The sequence below is a fragment of the Ursus maritimus genome, unplaced genomic scaffold, assembly GCF_017311325.1.
Source record: "Ursus maritimus isolate PB19 unplaced genomic scaffold, ASM1731132v1 scaffold_8, whole genome shotgun sequence".
NCBI classification, from domain to species: Eukaryota; Metazoa; Chordata; class Mammalia; order Carnivora; family Ursidae; genus Ursus; species Ursus maritimus.
The window spans coordinates 48,447,809-48,467,988 of record NW_024426996.1 but is presented as its reverse complement, the minus strand read 5'-3'; the positions used below and the strand labels follow the sequence as shown (position 1 = coordinate 48,467,988).

Below are 20,180 nucleotides of genomic sequence, written 5' to 3'. Positions count from 1 at the left end.
GTCCCGTATCGGAGTTTAGGCTGGGTCTACAGCGCATGCGGTGTATGCTGTGTAACACCACCAGCGGGGTCTTGGCAGCACCTGGTAATCCAACGCGGTCATATTACTACGAAGTGAAATACACCAGGAGGAGTAAATACAGATCATAAGCAACCGCATTATCGGTTCAGGTCAGGTTTTACCTCCAAACGGGGTGGGGAAGAAACATGGTTTTCAGAGCTTTTTGGATTTCACATCCGTGAGGAGGGGACCGCGGACCCGCCCCCTCTGAGAATGTTTCTGGGATGCCTGAGAGCCAGCGGGCTTGCAGGGGGAGCGTGTGCAGCAGCTCGCTCGAACGCTGGAGCGTGTTATCACACACATCCTTTCTGTCGAGGCATCATTGATAAAGGGCCATTTTTCAGACGCAACCAGGCAATGACAGCAGTGGCTTCGGGAGGCCTCTCCCGGGGTGAGAGAGTGAAGCCATGACCTCCGGGGAGAGAGAATTCTTGTCTTTCTGCTGTGCTGTTTGTCACAGCAGAGAGTGTGCCTCCCCTTCACACTCAGTCCTCCTGTTTCTTACACAAACTGCTAGACTGAGCCCAGCCTGGCAGCGTGCTGGAAGGAAGCCAGCAGCCACAGGCTCTCGGTGGATGTGAGGGAATTAGAATCCTCTTCCTTTCTCCGTTCAACAGAGATCTTTTGAGCGCTTACTCCGTGCCAGATATGAGAAGCTCTACTGTAGAGCACTTTGGGGTGAAGAAAGTGCGTTCACATTTGTCGCCTCTTTTAGAAACCCTTCGAGGAAGGTGGAGTTAATAGGTGAGCCTCATCGTGCGGCCAAGAAGCGGAGTCTTGGGAAGTTGAAGTGTTGCTTGAAGGCAGAGAGGTAACTGAACCGAGACATAAGCCCAGCTCTGCACTTTCTTTTACACCAGGAGTAATAGAAGTTTGTACGTCACGAACACGGGCTGAGTCTACATTGTTTTGGCTTAATAGTAATTTATTTGTCATTGTAATTTGTGACGTAAACAAATGCACCATTTATTCTGGATGTTTCCTGGTAGTCTTTGTACCAAATAGAAATATTAAATTGCAGTAAAAAGGGGAAAGAAAGGAACATTTAGTATTATAAAGAATAACAGAGAATCACAAAGAATCAAAGGCAACCTGATATAGGTTCAGGGTGCTTGAATTAAACGACAATCATCAAGGTGATAGTTCTAAACAAGAATATTTATAAAGAAGTACAAACTGACTTCTTTTCTTCCAAGATTTTATGTAAGTTCAAGTTAGTTAACATACGTGTCGTGTTGGTGTCAGGAGTAGAATTTAGTGACTCATCACTTACATATAACACCCAGTACTCACCCCAACAAGTGCCTCCTTAATGCCCGTCACCCACTTAGCCCATCCTCCCACCCACCTCCCCTCCAGCAACCCTGTTTGTTCTCTGTAGTTAAGAGTCTTTTATGGTTTGCCTTCCTCTGTTTTTACCTTATTTTATTTTTCCTTCCCTTCCCCTATATTCATCTGTTAAGAAGTACAAATTGACGTTTACGTTCAACTTTAGTTAAATGAAGGGACTCCATAGTCTTATCATCTTGTAATAATCTTCATCTACTCTTCTCGCAGCCATGTGGTGTCTTCTCTTCTCAGTGTAGGAAGGCCTGTGAACCATAATATGCTATAACTAAACTGGTTGGCGTTCGTACAATGAATTTTTCTTCTGCTGAAGTTTTGAGTATGTGTTAAACCGAAGTCTTTTGAGATAAAGCTTGCACTGTGCTCAGCAACCATTAATGTTACTCTGGAACGGTTACCCTGCTGTTAAACTTCATTATGGCAGAGGACAATTGTTCCACCATGGTTTTGATGTGCAGGTTTTAAGTCTTGTCTTCTGAGCTTCCGAACTGCCCGAGGTCTACCTTTTTCTTTTTTTTAAAGATTTTATTTATTTATTTATTTATTTATTTGAGAGAGAGTAGAGTGAGCAAGGGAGAGAGAGGGAGAGAGAGAGCACGAGCAGGGGTGAGGGGCAGAGGAAGAAGCAGACTCTCTGCTGAGCAGGGAGCCCGATGTGGGGCTCGATCCCAGGACCCTGAGACCATGACCTGAGCCAAAGGCAGACGCTCAACCGACTGCACCACCCAGGTGCCCCAAGGTCTACCTTTTTTTTTTTTTTTAAAGATTTCATTACTTATTTGAGAAAGAGAGAGCATGAGTGGGGTGAGGGGCAGAGGGAGAGGCAGACTCCCCGCTGAGCAGGGAGCCTGATACAGGGCTGGATCCCAGGACCCTGGGATCATGACCTGAGCTGAAGGCAGACGCTTAACTGACTGAGCCATCCAGGCACCCCAGGGTCTACCTTTTAGAGAACTGGCACCTCTAATGTAGTTAATGGGTCAGTCATCCACTTTCACCTCAATGGTCACTATGACTTAGAGCTCTTTGTGATGATAAACATCAATTTTTTAATACATAGCTTCTGTAGTGACAGCAGGAGCTAAGGGATCAAACTCCATTATCTCGTAGTAATTGGGTGGCTGGAGATCATTCTTTGTCATTGTTGAGTGATTGCTGGGCAAGAATGACAGTCTCTGGCTTGACGGTGTTTCTGGAATGGTCTGTAGACTAACCGGCTACAGTAGTAACACTGCATTTGAATGTTCTGGAAAATTCTCATATGTAGGACTTCAGATGAGGTTTTGGCTGGTCCTTTGGGTAAACGGGGGTGTTTCTGTATTTACCGAGGCTAACAAATCCACCTGTGGGTGAAGACTAGGTTTCGAGTTGTTTGTCACAGCAGGACTTTAAGTCTGAAAGCTGAGCATTCATGGTACTGAGCTCTCCCAGAGTAGCCCCCATGCACTGAAGGGCTGGGACTTAGGAAGGAGATCACAGGATGGGACAGAAAGTTCACTGGTGCTATTGGCATCTTCCCTCTGGTTCTTATTTTGCTACAAAATCCTTTGTTGTTTTCAAGTAAAGCTCTCATATCCAAGGATAGCATTATTTAAATCCTCATTGGCTGGAATTAGCTCAACATTACATCTTCATTCTCCACTACCATGAGCAGGTCCACGATCCTGTCCTGCGTCTCCTGACCCATCTTACAAAGTTTCTGCAGTAGCTCTATTTCTTTGTGGCTTTCAGCCCCCGGAATACAGTGGGTCTGTATCAGTGTGGTGGACAGCACCCTCACATTCATTTTCACCATATCCAATTCCCTGTGCAGTTGTCCAAGCTGGTTTGGGAGCAATGTAACGGTAGAGCTCTGAGGAACAATTACCCAAAGAAGAGCTGTGCAGTAGGAGTCAATGAGACCCGAGCAGTCTCTTGTCTTGCTGATTCAGCCTCCACGTCTGAGGGAGGAAACTGAACACCTTTCTTAAGAAGGTCAAGGTACACTTCTTTCACTTCACTGACATCCGTACCTCCTGGGAAACGCTGTGACCAAATCTTAATGAAATTTAAGATTCTGTTCTGAATGTCTAATGGCAAAATGTATCTTGGATTCAGCAGCTTAACTAGATTATCTTTAATGAATCCTTCTTCACAATCAGAGATTGGAAATATGGGCCACAGTCCTACATGCACAGGTCAATAAGTGACAAGACAAGTTGGATTTCTTTATGATTGGAGGTTTTTGGAAATCCTTTACTTCAAAGCTCTCATTGAACCTTTTTGCCCACCATGGGCAGTGTGATTTATGTCAGACGTGTGCATGAACCGGCCCCAGTCTTCAGTCTGGTTGCTAACGTATGTAGCCTTTTTGTATCTTGGGGTGTTCTGTCCATCATTGGTAGGCTACAGATACGACATTGTTTCAGAGGCAGGATTCTGTTCATCCTATAGTCGGCGTCAGTCAACATAGATGGTCTTCGTAGAAGACTGCTTAGGGATCAAGCCACAGAAGACATCCCTGAGTGGGGGGGGGGGGAGTGGTTGGGAAGAAATGGAGAGTTAGAATCTTGTTCTTCAGCATGGGGCCCTACTTCCACAGAATGCCCATGAGTGGCCAGTTCCAAATGCTTCAGATTATTTGCGTTCCAGACTTGAACTTGCAGATTTGAATTTTTCAAGTGTGCACTGCTATAGTTCTTTCATAGAAAGACGGCTCCTCCTGCTGGTCCTGGGGGTAGTACCTGGTTAGGAACTCTTTCTGCATTGGTTACAGTCCTGCAAGGCCTGCAGATGTAAGCTCCATGGGCCACCTGAGTCAGGCGATCTAGAAGTGCCTCTTGGGCTGGCGCAGAAATCAGGGTGCCAGAGCAGGGTATGAGTTCCCTCCTGTTGCTCCTGGTGAGCTCGAAGGGGTGGAGGGAGAGCAGGAGGATGGTGTTGCCAGCGGCCGTTCCTGGAGAGTATTTCAGCAGGCCCCCAAGATATTAGATTAGATGCCGGCCTCTCAGGCCACTGCTTTCGGACAAGCAAATATGCCTCCTTTCACCTGTTTTGACTAAAGGTGGTTAATCAGAAGTTTTATATTATCAGGGCTTACCCATCTTTGGAGGCTGTGCAACATCACCAGATCCTGGCTTGAGGATTAAAGGGCTTAGTCCTCTAGCTACTGAGAAGGTCGTTGGCTAATGTCTCTCTCTGGAAATTGCCACTTGGCGGAGAAAGAGCCTTCTGGCCTAAGGTTACCCCCCACCCTCCCCCAGTTGGGGACAGCCTTCATCCCGTGGTACTGAAATATAAATGCCCTTCCCGGCCTCCTGGCTGGGGAGAACTTGGGAGGGCCATTCTTGCCCCGGACTTCCCTGTGGGGTTGGCTGAGACCTTGCTGTACCCGCTCCATAGCCCAGCTTCTCCCTCCGCCCTATCCCGCTTCCTTCCTTTTCTTCCATGGGTATTGAACCAAGGGCACTCCCAAATATGCCTCTGTACCTAGATCAGCATTTCAGAGTTCGCTTCCTGGGGAACACAACCTGTGAAACCAGGTCTCAGTGGGAGGTGAAAAAAAATAGTTCTCAGATCCTTATCATGTGAAAAAATACTTGAGATTTTCTGCCTTTGATCATTAAAAAGGAAAGAAAAAAATGACCCTTTTGGAAATTTGCTAGGTCTTTCTGTTGAACTAGACACTCTGCTGTGTATTGTTTCCCTTCATTTACTAACTTTCACCTTGGTTTTAATTTATCTCAAGATATGAATAGCCAAATCTACTTGAACCCATTTTGCAAGTGAAATTTGTTGCAGAATAGAAAATTACATGAGGAACTGGAAGGACAAGGCATTTGTTGGAACAGGAAATGCAGAACATTATAGCAGAATGGAGTACTTCTGGTAATGATGCATGGGGTTGAAATGATGTGAAAGGGAAATCATTTAACCATGTAAATTGAATGAAGGAGCATCCCATGAGAATGACCCCAGGCCCCAGTTTTCAGGAAAAGAAGATGGCAGGTATCGAAATGGGGTCACCCTGACACATGTGGCCTTGGGTCCATTGGTCCACTTGGGTTGGGGACCTGGTTTCATTCTCTGCTGGAGCAGGAATTCGTTTTCATCTCAACAGTCCTATTTCTCGGAGGGTAAAAAATAGGCCCATTTTATAATATACTGCACGATATCTCAGGGTAGGAGCTATATTAGGGAAGGAGCATTTTCACAACCACATTGGTGACTCCATTTGAACTGGAGTCTCAGTTAAAGGTTTCAGTAACAGGTTAAAACAGTTGCACTTGCTGGAGAAAAGGAAGAGGAGGAAGGGCTGCCACCGTTGTCACTTTTTTTTTTTCTAATATTTCCTACCAAGCAACTGCTTTGGGATAATAACAAAATGATTTCACTATGGAGAAAATGCAGAGAAGAGACACTGGAGCCGTTTGATTGGCTAATAATGAACATAAAGGACTTCATGCTTGTTGAATGGCAGATTGAAATCCAGTGTGTATTCATGCAGATCTTATGGGGGTGGTATTGGATTGGACCACAAATTAGTGCTGGCATTAATGAGATGGAGGCAGTAAAATACAGAGAGTTCCAATAACCAGGATCTCTGATAAGGCCCGACTGAAAGCACCCAGACCTTTCAGACAAGTTCTGTGTGAGAGCAGAGCAATAAACAACAAAGAGACATTCGAAATGGGGGAAAACTGGGGATTATATAACGGACCGAAGTGGTGTTAGAACGCTTGGTTAAAATGACAGAGCACAGCTGAGTGACAAACATAGCCTTGCCTAGAATAATGATTTTGAGAAACAGACACTGTTTAGATGCTACTCAAATGATCTGAGAGAAAAATTATGCCTGTTTATTGTAGGGAAGTTGGTCTGAATGAGGAACTGCTCTGTGACAATACCACTACCACTACCCTTATCCTGATCCACCTTCTATGTACGTGTGTTGGGATTTATCGGTGATGATGGTCTTAACGTTGGTTATCTTGTTCTGTCCTCACAACGTTTGCACACTGATAGTTGAATACGTCTGTGCACCCAGTTAGCTTTGAAGTCCATGACTGCAGGAACTGGATCTTACTCATTCTGTGAAGCTTCTCCTCTTTTCCATTTAATTGTTCGTGAATCCTCCAAAGTAATTTGTTTCAAAGAACACTGCCAGGTGAAAAATCTCCCTTTGCCAGCATTTCCGGGATTATCTGGCATAGAGAACAAATGCTAATATGGCAAAATTATATTACATAAAGACATTAAGTTGATGAATGAACAGAAGACACCATGTACCATTAACGTGGGAGGCTTGCATTTGCACGGGAGGAATTCTTGGATAAACTCAGTCTGCAAAACTCATCCACACCTGCTGCAGGTGTATTCTCTTTCCCAGGCAGGCTAACAAGGTTTTGATGAGCACGTGTGCTCTTTATGGACCCTCCTGGCTTCCTAGAGCTCTGGCCGTAACTTTTCAGGAATTTGTCTCCATGTTGTCTCAGGTGAACCAGCTGGCGCTCTCCGGCTGGTGCCACCCATGCGTATATGTTGCTCAACCTCCAGTCTTTTATTTCCTGAACCTCTAGCAAAGCCCTCGGTCCTAAAGTAGCTATGCCTGCTTTTTGTTCAAGGCACACACGATGGTTGCTGTGTTGCTATAGGGGACAGGATGGGTGGGAGAACTTATTTCATTTCCCTGGTGGTCACCATCTTGGATTTCTTTTCTTCCACATCCTCATTTTCCATATAACCTGAGTTATTTCAGTCTTTCAAGGGCCTCGTTGGGTATGCTGGCCTTTAACCTGCCTTTTTGTAATCTCTCTTTCTACTGAAGTTTGACATGTGTTCAGCACAGAGCCTGACATACAGTGTATGCTTATTTAGTAGATATTGAAATGAATTGGACTCATTGAAATGAAAGAGGCACGTCTGTATTCGTTGTATACATGAAAACAGTTAAACCAAGAAAAATCATATCTACAATCTTAGGTAAAAATTTACAGCTGAGGAGACCCTTAGAAATCAACTAAGCTTCTCTACCTCATCCCCATTGTTTGTTTTGACAAGAAAATTAAGTTAGAGGAAATTGACTTTCCCAGTATCTAGTAGTTAGTGGGTTGTTTAATAAAGGCTAGAACCCTGAGCCATGGTTAATGTCTTTGTCCCCGTATGTTCTTCTCAAGGTTAAGGACAGTAGACATAGAGATACTCCTGTGTGTATCATATTGATCTTAATTTCAATATCTTTCTGCCAGGCATGGCATGTCAGTGGTTTTTTATTTACATTCCTTGATGATTTCATGTCTTTCCATACCAGGAATTTAAGAAATGTCAGGGAAGGGGAAGCTGGAAGACTTCCTAAACTGGCTGTTATGGAATCAGAGAATCTTAAGGTCAGAAGAGGTTGTACAGGTTCCCTAGACCAGTCGTGCTCTAAAATTTGAATCTCCATCTACAACATTCTGACAGGCGGTAGGCCAGACTCTGTCAGAACATTCCCAGCCTCTCTCTTTGAGCATAGCTGACTCTTGGGATTTGACTGAAAGCCATCTTCCTGGAGCCTTTACGTGAGGACCCAGTCCACTCCTTTGGGTACCCTCAGAACAACTGAATTTCTGGTTCCCATGACAGTTCTTCCAATTTGGTTCACCATGGTGTTTCTCTTTCTACATTATTTTTTTCCCACCAGTATTTCCCAGCCTTTTGAAATCCAAGACAGGTACTGAAGATGATATTTGCATAGCATCCTGGGGTGAACCCGAGGGCAATTAGGGATGTCTGTCTGAGGAGTGGTGAAAAACCATTACATTTTTTCATTATAGTATACAATTATGAGCAGAAAATAAAATATAAAATATTAGGGAACATGTTAAATATTGAAATTGTGGAAAGTTTCCAAATAAAATCCTTTCAAAGGTTTGAAAATGAACCTTAGCTTGATTCCATGAACATAACCTTTAATACCAGGTTTTAGGTTTGAAGTGGCTACTTATAATTCCTGATCAAGACTTGTTAATGATGGGGCGCCTGGGTGGCTCAGTCAGTTAAGCATCTGCCTTCAGCTCAGGTCATGAGCTCAGGGTCCTGGGATCGGTCCTGGGATTGAGCCCTGCATCAGGCTCTCTGCTCAGCAGGGAGTCTGCTTCTCCCTCTCACTCTCCCTCTGTAATCTCTCTTTCAAATAAATAAATAAATAAATAAAATAAAAGCCTTGTTAATGATGAATTCTTCAAATTCTCAATAGTCGTGATGGACAAGAAGCTGTGATCAAAAATTAAATACCATTTTTTCCAACCTATAAAAAACATATAGTAGTTGACATTACAATTAAAGACTCTAATAGCTCTCTCTTTACTTTCATTGACAAATAGAATGTTGACATTTCTAATGTTGGTGAGAAAGGACTTCTCATCCAATGGAACTTTTCGTGTTAAGTATTTCAAAACACACTGAAGCTCTGTGTTGCAGAATGCATGTGCGTTGTTAGAGCCGACTCCCAGCAGTGTGGATGCCTCCTGGAGGGGACATCAGTACACACAGAGGGAAGTCGTTGTTCTAGGTGAAGAAAGAGACTCTGGACAGCACGAGTCACATCCACTGGAGCACCTGCCAGGCTCCTTCTCCTACTCCCCACTTGTAACCAGCTGCACTTAGGGTAACAGTGCTCTCCAGGTACCGAATAGGAACTCCTTCAGCAGCAGCATCTCCGCCCCACTCTCAGGTTGGGCAGCTGTGCTCTGCCCCTGGCTGCCAGGGTAGATGGGGAGGTGATAGATCTTCTTGTTTGTGCTCAGTCCATGCAGGCTGAGTAGCAGGTGCCAAGTGTCACTTTCCATGTCTTCCCCCGGGGGACTGAGAAAGGCATCCTGGCCCCACTGTGCTTGGACGGTGCTTGCACGGCACCTACCAGGGCTGCCTGGGCCAGAGCTGGCTGGCATGGGGTCTTTAGTTCTCTAGGTCCTGCTCAAGAGCTGAGTGACCCAGCTCCAAGGACAGATTTTAAACCATTCAGAGCATACCACGATGCCAAGGCACATGCACTGGGACGATCTTTTGGTTATTGCTTCCATGATGTGCTTTCAGGTTCTTTCATCATCACAGTCTTTGTCTGAGGCCATGTCTGATTGATTTCTATTCTTTTCACAGCCTGATGCCCAGACCCGAACCCCAGGTACAGTCTAATCAGCAAAGGAAGACCCCAGGGATCATCACCTCTCTAGACACAGATACAGTGCTTCTAAGACACATTTCTGGCATCTACATCGTGCCCTCTTGTATTAAACTTCTTGGATATTTTAGCCTTTAAGTGGCTAAATTTGTCTGCACAAAAAAGCCTGCTCCCCTGGCCACAAATGATTAGGCCGGTAATTTTTGTTTGAGTTAAAGGCAAAACCTTGGTCAAATACAGGGAGACCAGCTGTCTCTGAGGCGACAAAACTCTGCCACATAGATGGTGGAATGTCTCCTTGGTTTGGTAAAGGAGGGTGAGTACAAATGCTAGTTAAATGAGGAGAAGACATTTTACTCTTGGTGAACTTAGAGAACCTTCTGTTGTTCCTTGACAAAGAGCATGGACATTTTTCTATAGGCAATGGCGGTTTGTGTGTTTGATAACGCAAGTAGCCCAATCTAGTTGTGCACTTTTACTTTGCTTTGGATTAGGGTTTTTTTCCCCATAATTTCTCTTCCTCTTTTTAAATAAACCAGTTATATTGAAATACATATAAAGAAAAGGGCAGCAATCATGCATGTACACCTTAATGTAACTATTATAAAATAAACACACACGTCAAGAAATAGAACATTCTCAGGAACCTTGAAGGTTTCTTACTTCCACTTACCAACCACTTCCCCTCCTCCTAGCCCAGAGGTAGCCACTCTCCTTACTTCTAACACATAGAGTAGTTCTACCATTTTGGGACTTCATAAATGGACTCATACAATGTGTATTCTCTTGTGTTTGGCCAGTGCTGTCCAACACCGTGTCCATGAGGCTCATGTGCATGTTGACTGCAGCCAGAGTTTGTTCTTTTTCATTACTCTGTAGTATTTCAGTGTATGAATATTCCACATCTCATTTATCATTCCATTGTTATCTGGATATTTGGGTTGCTTCCAGTGTTCGGCTCTCATGAATAATGCTGCTAAGAGCATTTGTGTACATGTCAGTGGCCCATATTTATGATTTTAAGGGATTATCATGCTTTGTTGCCACTTGGAACTGATCTGCCCTGGAGGAGAGCCTAGGCATTCTTCTCCCTGGGCACAAGGCAAGTAGTAGAGATTCCTTCTCAAACCATGAAGCTATGCTTCCTGATAGATATCCTGAAGTTCTCCTCTGAGAAATAATAACATTGCATTTCTATTTTTTTTTTTTTTGGTTTGAGGAAGTGTGTATGTGTGTATTTTAGTTCCACTGTAGTTAACATACAGTGTTATATTAGTTTCAGGGGTACAATAGAGTGATTCGACAGTTCTATATATCACTCAGTGCTCATCAAGATAAGTAAACTCTTAATCCCTTTCTATTTCTTAAGGTGCTCTCCTCTCTTTGAATTCCAAACGTGCAATCCACATCCGTGCAAGAGAAGAAAACAAAAAACTGAGTTATGAGGCTATTTTTAAAGGGACAGCCTACGGGCTTCCACAAAGTAAAGGTTGGACTCCGTTGGTGCCGTTGGACGTTCTTTCCTACTCTGAGACCTACAAAGCAAGGAGATGTTTTAAAGGAAGGAGTAAGAACCCAGGCAACTTTATCTTTGTCTCTGTCTCCATGGTGATTGAAGCACAGCCCTTTCATACTCTGTAGCAAATTGAATCCCAGATGTTTGTTTACGCCCATCTCTCTGGCCCCATAGGGTCTCTTCAAGGATCCAGACGAAATCTTCTTCATCTGTTTTAGCTCCTAGCACAGTGCTTGCGCATGATAGACTCCCTGCTTGAATTTGTTCCTCAGGGTTACCGCTGGACAGCCGCAGAGAGGACGCTGGAGATTGGCCCTGAGAATACATCAGAACTTTTCAAGCACCTCCAGATTTTTTCAATTTGTTCCTTAGTGTTGATGATCCAGTATTAGCACCCAGAGGCACAAAGTGGCTTAAAATAATAAAAAAAACATACAGTTAATGCTAAATGAATCTTTCTAGTGACCAGGCACCACTCAATGTGATTTACATTTATTAACACATTTAATCCTAGCAAATCATCCCCGTTTTCAGGTGAAGAAGTTAAGGCTCCAACAGGTTAAGTAACTTGCTTATAGTCATCCAACCAGAAGGGCAAAAGCAGGACGGGAACCCAGGCTCTCTGGCTGTGCAGTCCATATTCCAGCTATCCTCTCTGCTGCGTCTACCAAGAAATGCATAGGACAAATACCTATTGATTAGTTTTTGGTGGAGATTATTCCTCTTTAAGGAAGAAAACAATTTCCTGTGTTAATAGTTTTCTGGATAAATTCAAAATTTTCCAAACGGAAAACTTGCACGGTAACTGGGTGCAGAATCCCAGCCCATGCATGGGCCTTGGGGACAGATGCTGTGGATTTGGGCCCTTACTCTGCCTCTTGTGACTTTGACAATTTACATAACCTCTCGGAGCCCCAGTTTTCTCATCTGCAAATTAGGGATCATCACTTTTACTTAAAAAAATTTTTTTTGAAAATGAAAAAAATATATAAAATACTTAGCATTACTAAAAAAATAATAAGCAATAAATGGAGGTAATATTGTTGGTAGTATTAGTATTTCTATTAGTATTAGCTGTGGCGTGACAAAGGGTCTTTTCTTTCTAGGGATGTTTCTTTTCTGAAAACCTGTTCATCTCTAGCCCTCTACAATCAGAATCTTTTCTCTCTCAGGCAATCTTGGAAGAAAATAGACTCCGTCTTCTCCAATACTCATAGTTGTGTTGTGGCAAAATATACATAACATAAAATTTGCTATTTTAACCATTTTTTAATGTACAGTGCTCTGGTAGGAAATACACTTGAATTGTCGTGCAACCATCACCACCATCTGTCTCTAGAATCTCTTAATCTTCCCAAACAGAAATTCAGTTCTCATTAGTCAGTAACTGCCCATTCTTTCTTGCCCCTGGCTCCAGGCAACCACCATTCTATTCTCTCTCTATGAATTTGACTACCCTAGGAGTCTGGTGTAAGTGCAATCATACAATGTTTATCCTTTTGTGACTGGCTTATTTCAGTTAGCACGGTGTTTCAAGGTTCCTCCGCGTTATAGCATATGCCAGCATGTCCTTTCTTTTTAAGGCTGAATAATCGTCCATTGTATGTATATATCACAGTTTCTTTATCCATTCATTCAGCAATTGGTTGCTTCCATGTTTTGGCTGTTGTCAATAATGCTGCTAAGAATATGAGTATATAAATATCTGTTGAGTCGCTGCTTTCAGTTATTTTGGTATATACCTAGAAGTGGAATTGAATCCAAGTTAGGGGCGCCTGGGTAGTGCAGTCGTTGGGCGTCTGCCTTTGGCTCGGGTGTGATCCCGGCTTTCTGCGATCGAGCCCCACATCGGGCTCCTCAGCTGGGAGCCTGCTTCTTCCTCTCCCACTCCCCCTGCTTGTGTTCCCTCTCTCGCTGGCTGTCTCTCTGTCAAATAAATTTTTTTAAAATCTTTAAAAAAAATGAATCCAAGTTAATTCCATGTTTAAGTTTTTGAGGAACCACCATACTGTTTTCTCAGTGGCCGTACCATTTTATAGACCCACCGGCAATGCACTGGGGTCCCAGTGTCTCCACATCTTCACCAACACCTCTTAGTTTCTGTTTGTTTTTGGTTTTTTTGTGACAGCCATCCTAATGGGTGTGAAGTGTTATCTCATGTAGGCTTTTTTATTTGGTTTTTATCATTGTGGTTTTGATTTGAATTTTCCTAATGATTGGTCATGTTAGTCATCTTTTCATGTGCTTATTGGTCATTTTTTCCTGCAATATCCATTTTTATCCTCTGTGAAAAACACATGCTCCCTCTCAACTCTAACAGTCCATCAGTTCATGCTAGGCAAGTACCATACAATATCGTAGGTGGGTGTTTCATATTTTTATGATACTGCAGTATCCTCCTGGTCAGCAATTGCTGGACCATTATAGGGTGAGTTACTTGCAATAGATGGCTAATCTTAAATGTTAAACATTGATCTTTTTTACCATCAGTTTTAGGAGGTAGCTTTTCATCCATCTGTGGCTTATTCTGATAGGCAAGAAAGGTTTCAGTAGGAATTACAGTACTGTGCAAGTAAACCCTATTGAATGAAGGATGAATGAATAATGCCTTTCTTCCCTTTCTCCCTTACCTCCCCACATCCAGTAGGTCCCTGTTGATCCTCCTTTCTATATGTCTTTCATTCCCCCCCTCCTCTCTTGCCAGGTCTCTGAATTTAGTAAGATAATGCTTGCAATGTGTTGGCTCTCTGCCCTGCACACCGTAAGCCTGCCATTCATGGTAACCTTTCCTATTAGAAGTAGTTGCTTCAAACCCTTGTTCCCATTCACCTAGGCTGTTGCAATTGTCACCACTTGTCCTGCTTCCAGTCTTGTCCCCATCAAATCCATCCCTTAAATTCTTTCAGTCATTTAAAAAAAATTTTTTTTTTCCATACCATACATCTTATCATCTCACTTCCCTGCTTACAAATGCTTTAGTGGCTCCCTAATGCAGTTTGGTTTCTAAGCTCAGCACATAAGGTCCTCCAGCATCTGGCTCCTGGCTAAAGTTGAATCCATCTTTGGCTGCTTCCCCACGGAACCCTATGATCCGGCCAGAGCAAATACCCGTACTTCCCTGAACACGCCACATAGCTGCACGAGTTTATGGCTTTGCACACACTCCTGCCTGTGTACAAAATGTGTTCCTACCTCCTTGTCCTCCAACCACAGTTCATCCTTTGGGACCTCACCAAGTGACTTCTCTTATCCGTTGTCTTCCCTGAGCTCAGGTTTTCCAGGATGGGTGGCGATCCTCTCGTTTGTGCTCCCATAACCTGTACATTATCATGGGTAATTCAGGTCTCCAATGAATAAGACAGAAACTGCTGACAGCATCTTAGATGGAAGTGTTTCTAGCATTGAAAATAAAAGAAAATTTCGAAGTCTAGTCTCCACTGGAAATCCTGTCACGGTATCATTTACCCCCAGATTGCTTTGTAATTATTTTTTTTTAAATGTCTGCCTCCTGACTAATGTAAGACATGGGGAAAGGCCTGGGTCACAGTCTCCTTGACCTTTACAGTGCCTGGCATGGTGTGTGATACCAGACATTTATTGAGCACCATCTGGGTGCCAAGCACGGCTCTAGGGGCTGTGGAAATTGTAAGGAACAAAAATCCTGCCATCCCTGAGGGAAGCCTATGCACTGCCCACCATTTTCCAGTTTCCTTCCTACCCAAAGACTGATGTTATTCACGGAGTTTTCTATGATTAGTAATATAAAGGGGGAAAATCACTCAGAGAGAAAATACGAACTGTCAGATGAGAATGAAATTATAAGTGGTAAGAGGAGAATTAAATTAAGAGCAGTAAGCATCATGGATTTATAAAAACAAGTCATGTCAGACAAACTTAATTGCTTTTCCTGATAGAATTACCAAATTAGGGGATGGCGGGGTACAATATCCTGAGAGCAGTTTCCTTCAACGACCAGGTAATGAATATTATTTTTGAAGTTAGCAGAACCCTTTGAAATAGTATCTGTTGAAATTGTACAGAATGAATTCAAATTGACTTTGATGTGAGTCTGGTTCACTGACTTGACAGCAGATTGAAAAGGAGAAAAGCTAAGGCGACTACGAACAATATGGCACTAAGCTTAAAGATATTGTTTAGCGGGAGCTTGGGGTCTTTTTATTCAGATGTGTTTATCATGATCATTTTCAGGGGTCAAACTATGATTTTGTGGCATTTAAAAGACATTGAGAGAAAATCACAGTACTTGGGAGAAGTCATTGCACGGAGCACAGAAATGAGATGGTTCTATATTATCGTTATAATGGTATGGCCCTTGGAGTGATAATACCCAATATTCTGCATAGTGCTTTAAACCCTTGCTACTCAAAGTGTGGTCTCCAGACAGCAGGAGCCTGGGGAGCTGTTAGAATCTGGGAACTTGTTAGAAATATAGAATCTCAGTTCCCACCCTGGTGAATCCAAGTCTGCATTTTCACAAAGATCCCCCAGTGATATTTGCACGCACGTTTGTTTGAGAAGCACTGCTGGGCTTATTTCATAATGCCCTATACGATTTGATTTTTAGACCCTTCTCAGAGGTGCAAGACATGCATTGGTCTAATAGCAACGGGGACTAAGTCCCAGTCTCAGTAATTCCACCATTTACCCTTTTTTACTTTGCTTGAAAATAAATCAACTGTTAAAGTTGCATCCTGGGGGCAGGGATTTCAGTGGGTCACACTGTCTTTTTTCGTAAAGAAACTAGCCACCTGTGCCTCCTCACGTGCTTTTATGTGCCACGCGTGTACACCATCTCCTTGCATCCTTTAACATCCCTGAGAAATGTCACTCTTCCCATTTCACAGATGTGGACTCTGATGTTTGGAGTGTTAATATAATTGGCCCGAATTCATATTTTTAGTAAATGGCAGAGCCAGAGCCAGGATTTAAACCTAGGTCTGTCTGACTTGCTGTTTTGTATCTATATATGAGAGGGGCTATGTCATGGCTGTATGTGACAGGGATTGCAGAAGCTGGCACAGAGAGGGGCGTTCACTGAAGAAATATTTATTGAAGGGGCACCTGGATGACTCAGTGAGTTAAGCGTCTGCCTTCGGCTCAGGTCATGATCCCAGGGTCCTGGGATGGAGCCCGGCATCAGGCTCTCTGCTCAGCGGGGAACCTGCTTCTCCCTCTGCCTCCACCTGCTGCTCTCCCTGCTTGTGCTCTTTCCCTCTGTCAAATAAATAAAATCTTTAAAAAAAGTTTGTAAAAAAAAAAAAAGGATTCTCTCTCCCTCTTCCTTTGCCACTCTCTCTCCCCCAAAAAAGAGAGAAAAAAGAGTCTTTAAAAAAAAAAAAAAAGAAAGAAAAAAAATTTATTGAACATCTGTTATATTATAGAAGCCACTGAGAGTATTCATTAAGGAATAAAACAGACCTTGGCCCTGCCTTTGTGAAGTTTACAATCAGGTAGAGATGGGAAATTGTGTGTGTGTGTGTGTGTGTGTGTGTGTGTGTGTGTGTGTGTGTGTTGAAGTGGGAAGAGTACGAGGGATGTTGCTTCCAAACTTGTGCCATTTGTTGGGATGATGCGGGTATCAGGAACGGTGGATGACTGGTAAACATGAGGGCATGGAAACAGCTTAAAATATGTAATATGCTATCAACCTGTTAATGACAAACTTTTAGCTAACCATTTTGCTTTTTAAAAATGTCTTCCAACTCCGTCAGGAACCTTCCTGGGCCCTTAGAGAATTCCATTATTCAGCATATGCTAATGAGAACCTTGGAAAGGAGAGGTGAAGGAGGAGACTAAAATGCCATCTCTTTTATCACTGACCTTAGCCCCATGTCTAGGTCCTGCTCCCTTTTAGTACCTGAGATTGAACTAGGAGAAAGATGTTTGTCTTCCATGGGAGTCTGGTTTCCAGAAAACTGCTGGGTGACAAGCATCATCGAAATCTAGAACCCAAGAGTTTTTAGTGGGAAGGTGGTACATTGAGACACGTGGGGCCAAGCATCCCTCAGAAGCTTTTCTCCTAGTGAACTGTCCTTTATTCCTCAAGTTTTGGATCCTGCAGACCGGGTTAGGAGGGTGGTGTCTGCCAAGTGGTCCTGCACAGCTTTCCCTTTTCCTTTGAAGTCCTCATCATATTGTAATTTTTAAAAAAGACTTTATTTATTTGAGAGAGAGCATGAGAGAGAGCACGAGTGGGGCACAGGGAGGGGAAGAAGCAGGCTCCCCACTGAGGAGGGAGCCCGTTGTGGGGCTTGATCCCAGGACCCTGGGATCATGACCTGAGCCGAAGGCAGATGCTTCACTGACTGAGCCACCCGGGCGCCCCTGTAATTTTTTAATATCCATTTCTTCCCACTAATTCTCAGCTCCGTGAGAGTAGAGCATTTGTCTCTTGCAATAAATACTGTATCCCTAGGATCTAGCAGAGTGCAAGGCATATAGTAGGTGATAAATCAATGACTCAATAGTGGTTCTATTAAAATCTGAGAAGCTGATATTTTTAAAAGTCCTTTTTACTTTAAAAAATGTGTCTCAATAAATATCCTTTATTTTTTGTGTGTATGGGGTGAAATGCATGGAACATAATTTACCATCCTGACCATTTTGAGCATACAGTTCAGTGGCATAAAGTACATTCACACTGTTATACAACCACCATTACTATACATCCACAGATGGATGCAAAAATGAAACTCTGTACCTATCAAACACTAACTCCCCGTTTTCTCTTCCTCCATGTGCCTGGCAACCACCACCATACTTTCTGCCTCTATGCATTTGACTGCTCTAGGCACTTCATACAAGTGGGCTCATATGGTATTTGTCCTTAAAAGGCTTTTTTACTTTTATTGTTCTGAACTAGCAAGGGACACAGACTATGTGGTAGTGTTTGTTGGAGTGAGTCTTTTCTTCGTCTAATTGAAAAAGAAATATGCATATTCTTGGCCTATCCACCTTGAAAGGGTCAGAGACTAGTAGGAGAGGAAGAGAAGGGGATAGATCATCTTCTCCAGGCTTCTTACTGTTAAGCTTCAAGTGTAAGGTTTGTTGCTAGACTAAAATTCCAGGGTGTGACCTATTGAATGTGGGAATCCAGGGCAATGGAATTAAGATAGTGTTTTGCCAACATTACTTATTTTCACATCTCACACAGACTCCCAGCATAATATTGAAGAGAAGGCAGAAATGCAGATAAGAAAGAAAAACAGAACGGATGTGGCAGAGATCCTTGGGTAGTAATTTAATACGTGAATCTGGGGCATGGAGAAGGGACCAGCTCTGGTCTTTTTGATCTAACAAGGCCGAGTAAGTTATGTGATGCCTGTCTGTGCTTTGACTGAAATACACTTAGCGCGTGCACGCGCGCACACACACACACAGATCGATGATTTAGAGATGACACAGAAGGCTTGCAAAAAGTCACATCTACATATGTGACATCTCTTGACTAGCAGGTGAATTGACAACAAATAGCAAGTAAAGATGAGACTTTTGAGATCTGCGTTTGGATTAGCTATCCATACCACTCAGATTGGCCTTTCTGTGGTATTGGCGGGAGGAGGGAGTGGTGTTTGGTGGGGGCTCAGCACCATGGCTGGGGCTGAAAACAGGGTCCTCTCTCGAGGTTTCCCAAAATCTGGGGAGCACACAGAGCCAGGAGCTGAACAAGACACCGAAGTCCAGTAAGCCTGTTTAGGAGGCGGGAAGGGGTACGAAATGTGAAGGGAGTCAGAGGTCATGATCAGAACTAAGAAGCTGAAAGATAAGAAATTACTCAGCATGTAAAGCATAAGTGGGCTGCGGTCTGGGGCAATAGCCGGACGGGGTGTTTTCTGTGACCATGGCCCATCCTGAGGATCATGTAGGCAAATTTAAAGGGCTAGGAAATTTGGCTAAATTGCTAAACAGGCCACATGTATTTTACTCTGTAGACATAACCAAGGTGCCATGTTGATGTCCCTTTCCCTGAAAACCCACCTCCTCCGTATCTTAGACAATGGCCATAGCTTTGTGGCCAGCTCTATATCCCTATTACAGATCAGCCGCCTGCATGCCAAACACTGGACTGGTGTGATAGTTAAGGGGGCTTCTAGCAAGATAAGTTCGCTATCTCCAAAGATTTGCTTGGAATTAGAGATGCGCATCCCACTTTGAGAGCCCTGCAGGTGTCTGTCTGAGAAGCTTTGGTCTTACACAGAGCTGTTTTCATGACTTCAGCACGTGTTTAGCTTTTACTTGTGCAGAGGTGATAATGGTTTATTCCTTCAACTTCCTTTGACTATTGAAAGAAGTAGTTACAGAGTTTGCTACGAATCTTTGCAGCCCCAAGTGCAAGGAAAACTACATACATTATGGATCTATATCTGGGTATATATCATATATCATGTATATTTTTATCCATGAAAAGATGGCTTCCAAAATCAGTGGACGTATTTATCTTAGTTCTGCAACCTCAAGCCCACTGCCAGACCAGGTAATGCTTTTCTTCTTGGATCCTGTGGTATGTGCTTCAGTCTGAATAACATTAAAAATATTTCTCTTAGCAGGATGTGGTGGAGTTGTTTTCTTTTTTAATTTCAAATAACACCACTCCTTGAACTGGGAACAAACAATTCACTTGCAGCTCAGCTCTGCATTTATTTGTAATTTTCACATAAATCAACTTATATGAAAATGTATTCATAATTTGAGCTTTCTCTATAGCGATAAAATGTTTCTGCTTCTGTGGTAGAAAATAGCTTATTATGCAAACAACATTGCCACTCGTACATTATGCATGGGATTTACCTGGAGAACATCACAAAAGCTTCAACAAAGGGGGGGGGGGTCTGGGGAGGGTGTAGGGTACTTCATTTACTGCACCATTTACTTATAATAATTAGCTGCGAATGAGCTAATATCTGTATTTAGCAACTTATTTAATATTGCTTTGGTTGATTCAGTGAAACAATGGAGGGAAAAGAAAAAAATACAAGGGAGGTCTTCTGATAAATGGTGCCTTTCAGGATGTCAGCCCAGTGAAAAATGAGATCTGGTGGTTTCAAACTTAGGCCAGTGGTGGTGAGTAATTAATGGCCAACTCATTTGAACTTGTGT

General features: G+C 43.1%; 1 pseudogene; it reads right to left on the bottom strand.

The window, feature by feature from the left end:
- Nucleotides 1–2,423: 2,423 nt before the first annotated feature.
- LOC103672783 lies at nt 2,424–9,215 on the bottom strand (annotated as a pseudogene).
- Between the last annotated feature and the right edge of the window lie 10,965 nt (nt 9,216–20,180).